The following is a 6599-nucleotide window of genomic DNA, read 5'->3' as shown; positions in this document are numbered from 1 at the left end:
GTAGATGCTGATGGCTGTGGACAGGAAGGATCTCCTGTAGCGCTCCGTCTTACAGCACATCTGAAGAAGCCTCTGACTGAAGACACTCTGTTGTTGTAGGACAGTCTGATGAAGAGGATGCTCAGGGTTCTCTATAATGTTCTTCATTTCATGAAGAATCCTTCTGTGCATAATGATCTCCAGAGGTTCTAGATGAGTCCCCAGAACAGAGCCAGCCTTCTTTATTAGCTTGTTGAGCTTTTTTAGGTCCCTGGCTCTGATGCTTCTACCCCAGCAGATGATGGCAGAAGAGATCACTCTCCACAGCAGACTTACAGAAGATATGCAGCATCTTGCTGCAAACACTGAAGGACCTAAGCTTCCTCAAGAAGTACAGTCTGCTCTGTCCCTTCTTGTAGACAGCTTCACAGTTGCATCTCCACTCTAGTCTGTTGTCCAGGTGAACATCGAGGTATTTATACTCCTCCACCACCTCCACTTCTTCTCCCATGATAGAAATAGTTTTTGACTTATTCCTGTTTCTCTTAAAATCTACAATCATCTCCTTTGTTTTATTCATGTTCAAGATGAGATGATTGTTTCCACACCATGCCACAAAGTGGTCCACCAGCTCCCTGTACTCATCTTCTTGTCCATCTCTGATCCACTCCACGACTGCAGAATCATCCGAGTATTTCTGCAGATGACAGGAGTCTGTCTTGTACTGGAAGTCTGAGGTGTACAGAGTGAAAAGGAATGGTGAGAGTACAGTCCTCCTGTGCTCCTGTGCTGCTGACTACCTGGTTAGACTCACAACCGTTCAGTCTCACAAACTGTGGTCTGTTTGTCAGGTAGTCTTTGATCCAGGAGATTCTTGAGGCCTCCACCTGAGTCTTCTGGAGTTTCTGACAAAGCAAATCAGGTTGAATTGTGTTAAATGCACTGGAGAAATCAAAGAACATGATCTTCACAGTGCTGCTGGCATTGTCCAGATGACAGTGGGATTGTTGAAGCAGGTGTACGATGGCAACTCCAACTCCCCCGCGATAAGCAAACTGAAGAGGGTCTTATATGACTTCGGTGTATTACTTCCCAACAAAATGACAACAAACGAGGTAAATTATTTCATAAGCTACCACGGTACACCATAACTTTTTGCAATAACATTAAGACAAAGGATTTTTCCCTCTTTTCGCTTGTTAATGATGCCACAGCGTGTTACTGATTGCAGTCTCTAGAGGTAGGCGGGCCAAGATTGCAGTCTCTGTGAGGAGTCTCTGGCAAGATTTCCGCTGATGAGCAAAATGTGTCCATGTATGAATCCAATCTGATTTACATGTTGAATAATAATAAACTAATATGCATTTGATTGGACTAAAACAAAGAAGTATCTGCTCCAAGTAAAATGTCTCCAGTAGAAACCGGCTTTATACTGTACAGTCAAGGACTTTATGGATACCTGTCACAACCTATTAGAATGTAATATAGTTAGTAAGCATTCTGAAAGAACAACATCCTCTAAAGTGAAACCTTGCTGTCCACTATTTTCAACATGACAGGACTATACTATATTATATGTACTTTACTTACATGTAGCTAGATGTGCACCATATAAAGAAGCAGATCATCCATGTTGGCAAGTGCAAATACTAGCTGAGACAACTGTGCTAGTTTTCATACCTGGTAACACTCAGTGCAAGTGAAGGGACAAAACAAAATGAAGATATTAGGCTGAGGTCAATTACATTTTTAAAAATTTTTTGTACCAGGTGACAGCATTGTGCAATGATGGAGTATTTGTCTCCTTAGAGATTTTTTTCTTGAACCGCCACCTCAACGTGGTGGAGGGGTTTGAGTGCCTGAATGACCCTAGAGGCTATGTTGTCTGGGGCTTAAATGCCCCTGGTAGGGTCTCCCATGGCAAACAGGCTCTAGGTGACGAGTCAGACAAAGAGCGGTTCAAGACACCCTCATGAGGACTATACAATTGAGGCACGTGACGTCGCCCAGTATGGCGGAGCTGGGGTCCCACCCTGAAGCCAGGCCTGGGGTCGGGACCCGTCAGAGAGCGCCTGGTGGCTGGGTTGCTCCTCGCGGGACCCGGCCGGGCCAAGCCCGAAGGAGAGACGCGAGGCCATTCCCCAGTGGGCCCACAACCTGCAGGGGGAACCGTGAGGGACTGGTGCAAAGAGGATTGGGCAGCAGACGAAGGTGGAGATCTCGGCAGCCCGATCCCCGGATGCTTAGGCTGGCTCTATGGACATGGAATGTCACCTCACTGTGGGGGAAGGAGCCTGAGCTTGTGCGGGAGGTCGAGAGATATTGACTAGAAATACTCGGGCTCACCTCCACACACAGTGTGGACTCTGGAACCCATCTCCCCGAGAGGGAATGGACTCTCTTCTACTCTGGAGTGGCCTACAGGGAGAGGTGGTACAGGGAGAGGTGGCGGGCTGGGGTGGGTTTGCTTGTCACCCCCCAGCTCAGCCGTCTCGTGTTGGGGTTTACCCCAGTGGATGAGAGGGTCGCATCCCTGCGCCTTCGGGTTGGGGAGAGGTCTCTGACTATCATTTCAGCCTACAGGCCGAGTGGTAGTGCAGAGTACCTGGCCCTCTTGGCGTCCCTGTCGGGGGTGCTGGATAGTGTCCCTCTCGGGGACTCCATTATTCTGCTGGGGGACTTCAACGCCCTCATGGGAAACAACAGTGACACCTGGAGAGGTGTGATCGGGAGGAATGGCTTCCCCGATCTGAATCCGAGTGGTGTTTCGTTATTGGACTTCTGTGCTAGTCATGGATTGTCCATAATGAACACAGTGTTCAAGCATAAGGGTGTCCAACACTGCCCTTGACACCAGGACACCCTAGGCAGGACGTCAAAGATCGACTTTGTTGTCTTAATGTCAGACCTTCGGCCGCATGTTTTGGACACTCGGGTGAAGAGAGGGGCTGAGCTGTCCACTGATCACCACCTGGTAGTGAGTTGGAGCTGCTGGAAGAGGAGAAAGCCGGAAAGACTTGGCCGGACAGACTTGGCCCAAGTGCATAGTGAGGGTCTGCTGGCGATGTCTGGCAGAGCCCTCGGCCAGGGACGTATTCAACTCCCACCTGTCAGAGACAGAGTCTGAGTGGACCATGTTCTCCGCATCTATTGTCGATGCTGTTGCCCGTAGCTGTGGCCGTAAGGTCTGCGGTGCCTGTCGTGGCGCCTGGCGGCTGTCGGCTGTGGTTGGCATGTGGGACTCCTGAGGCAGCTGACGGGAAGCGCGAGGCCAAGCGTGCCACGGCCCTGGGAGGAATTCGGTGAGGCCATGGAGATGGACTACTGGTTGGCCTCGAAGTGATTCTGGCATTCCGTCTGGCGCCTCATTAGAGGGAAGTAGTGCTTCGCCAACACTTTTGTACAGCGGGAAGCTGCTGACTTCGACTTGGGAGGAGCAGTGTGGTTTTTGTCCCAGCCGTGGAACACTGGACCAGCTCTATACCCTCTACAGGGGGCTCGAGGGTTCATGTGAGTTTGCCCAAGCGGTCCACATGAGTTTTAAGGACCTGGAGAAAGCATTCGACTGTGTCCTTCGTGGTGCCCTGTGGGGGATGCTCCAGGAGTATGGAATCGGGGGCCCTTTATTAAGGGCCATCCGGTCTCTGTATAAGCAGAGCAGGAGTTTGGTCCGCATTGCCGGTACCTGTTCCCGGTGCATGTTGGACTCCGACAGGGCTGCCCTTTGTCACCGGACCTGTTTATAACTTTTATGGACATGATTTCTAGGCGCAGCCAAGGGCCGGAGGGACCTGGTTTGGGGAACAGTGGATTTTATCTCTTCTTTTTGCAGATTACATGGTCCTACTGGCCACCTCTAGCCAAGACCTACAGCATGCGCTGGGGCTCGGTGCGGCTGCTGCGGGAATGGGGGCACTGTGCCGGTTCTGTTGTGGTGAAGAGAGAGCTGAGCCGAAAAGCGAAGCTCTCAATTTACCGGTCGGTCTATGTTCCTACCCTCACCTATAGCCATGAACTTTGGGTTATGACCGAAAGAACGAGATCCCGGATACAAGCGGCTGAAATGAGCTTCCTCCGTAGGGTTGCAGGGCACTCCCTTAGAGATAGGGTGAGGAGCTCGGCCATCCAGGAGGGGCTCGGAGTAGAGCCGCTGCTCCTCGACATCGAGAGGAGCCAGTTGAGGTGGCTCGGGCATCTATATCGGATGCCTCCTGGACGCCTTCCTCAGGAGGTGTTCCAGGCATGTCCCACCGGGAGGAGGCCCAGGGGACGACCCAGGACACGCTGCAGGGACTATGTCTCTCAGCTGGAGGAGGTGTCTGGGGAGAGGGATGTCTGGGTGTCTCTGCTGAGTCTGCTGCCCCTGCGATCCGGTCCCGGATAAGCGGAAGACGAAGAGTACGACGAGTACGAGTACAGATTTTTTCTATTTTTCCGCTTTTTGTCACGCTTAAATGTTTCAGATGACCAAACAGATTTTAATATCAGGCAAGAAAACCTTAATAAATACAAATGCAGTTTTCAAGTGACAACTTCATCTATTAAATAAGTTACCAATCTAGCCCTATGTAAATAAGTACCTGCCCTCCAAACTGAATAACTAGTTGGTTACGTTCAAGAGTTTATGATTGGAAATCAGTGTTTCATTATGCCGTGGAGAAATTTTGATCATGTTGCAGCATCTCAATCAGATTTAAATTTGGACTTTTACTAGGCCACTCCAAAACCTTCATTTTATGTTTTTTGAGCAATTCAGAAGTGGACTTGCTGGTGTGTTTTGGATCACTGACTTGTTGCATACCAAATAGATGGCTGGGGATTCTTAATCAGGATTTTCTGGTTGAGAGCTGAATTCATGGTTTTATCAATGACAGCAAGTCGTCCAAACCTTGAAGAAGCAAAGTTGCCCAATACCATCATGCTACTAACAACATGTTTGACTGTCAGTAAGGTATTCTATTTCTGCTTCTCCTATGTTAGCTTTATGACAAATGTAACTTCTGTAATGTTCAACTTTGGCCTCTTAAATCAACAGCATATTTTCTTAAAGTCTTGAGGATCATCAAAATATTTATTTAACAAAGATGAGACAGTCATTTGTGTGCTTTTAGGTCTATAGGGTTTTCATCTTGAAACTGGCCTATGAATTCCCTTTTTGCTGTTTTTTTCTTATTGTTGAATACCAAATATGTTAGCTGAAGCAAGTGTGTCCAGTTCCTTTTGACCTCCTGGGTGAGTCTATATGGACTCTTGAAATAATTTTGGCAGGCTGGCCAATCCTGGGAAGGGTTATCAGTGTTTTGTGTTTTGTCCATTTGTGGACAATGGCCATTACTGTGGTTCCCTGGAGTCTGAAATTAGCCATTTTTCCCATCTTTTCATGTCTTTCTTTAGGTAGGGACATGTTATATTGCTTTTTGAGATCTTGACTTAAGTTTTAAAAGTGGAACTTTTTCAATCTGTGGTATTCTACATCATTCGGCCTAGGCCTAATTGTCTTGTACTGTTTATTGTTTAGAAACAGAAATGGCATTAGTCATTTTTTTAAAGTCAAGCAACAAACCCATTCATTTAGAAAAACATTAGACACATTTTTCATGGTTAACCAGGTCAAATTCTTTATTTATACCCTGCTCATTGCTGATAAGCCCTAGCAAGCTAGTTATCAGCTCTGGCAGAGGAACAGGTGGTTGATCTGCTCTGTAGGATATGTTTTCATCCGGTGCGTTGCAGTGAGAGCACACCAACATTTCATTAGAATCAAATTTGGCAACAAAGATCAAAGGAAAAAAAACAAATCAAAGAGGAAAAAACTGCCTTTGTGTCCTGATGATGAAAGCATGCATGCAAAAATGCACTGTAGCAGGAATTCAACATATAATAATGCTGTTTTTAATTATGGCTTTCCTTCAAATTTTTTATAAAAAGACAATTAATGTCTTGTCCCAAGATCACAAAAAATGTCCACATGAAAAGACAAAGTATATTTTATATTTTCATTTATTTCTTCATTTTATATACATTATGACTAATGTTTAAAATGAAAACCTGACTTTATTTTACTCTAGAATAGAAGGTGCTTTAACCAGACATGACAAACTGAAAGATGCTTTTAAAAGGCACATGTAACAATGCTGTAGCACCGTTTTACTAAGCAGCTGTCTCTGAAGAGCAGAGGAGACATCATTCAGTGTGAATTTAATGATGGATGACAAATAAAGACAGGGTCCTCTGCCACACCTAAAGCTGTATGAATGCAAAACCAAACAGCTGTGAAATGCTCATCTGCTGTAGGTTCGATACTAGTGTCTAATTCAGATTAGAGGAGCAGAAAACACAAGTTTTATTATCAGAAACTAAAACACATACATCTATCCAGTTTCCAACTGGCCGGTCACAGGTAGGAGCTGTTCCTTGATACCAGTAACCTGCCGATGTCCATACTAAAGAACTAGACCTGTGTAATTTATTAATTATATCATTTAGTTTTATTTTGGCTTTAAATGGTCACAAAACAATATATATATATATATATACACAGTATATATACAGTACATATATACATATATACATGTACATATATATATACAGTGCAGACCAAACGTTTGGACACAACTTCT

The sequence above is a fragment of the Girardinichthys multiradiatus genome, chromosome 11, assembly GCF_021462225.1.
Source record: "Girardinichthys multiradiatus isolate DD_20200921_A chromosome 11, DD_fGirMul_XY1, whole genome shotgun sequence".
NCBI classification, from domain to species: domain Eukaryota; kingdom Metazoa; phylum Chordata; class Actinopteri; order Cyprinodontiformes; family Goodeidae; genus Girardinichthys; species Girardinichthys multiradiatus.
The sequence above is the reverse complement of the archived record's forward strand: the minus strand, read 5'-3'. Positions refer to the sequence as shown.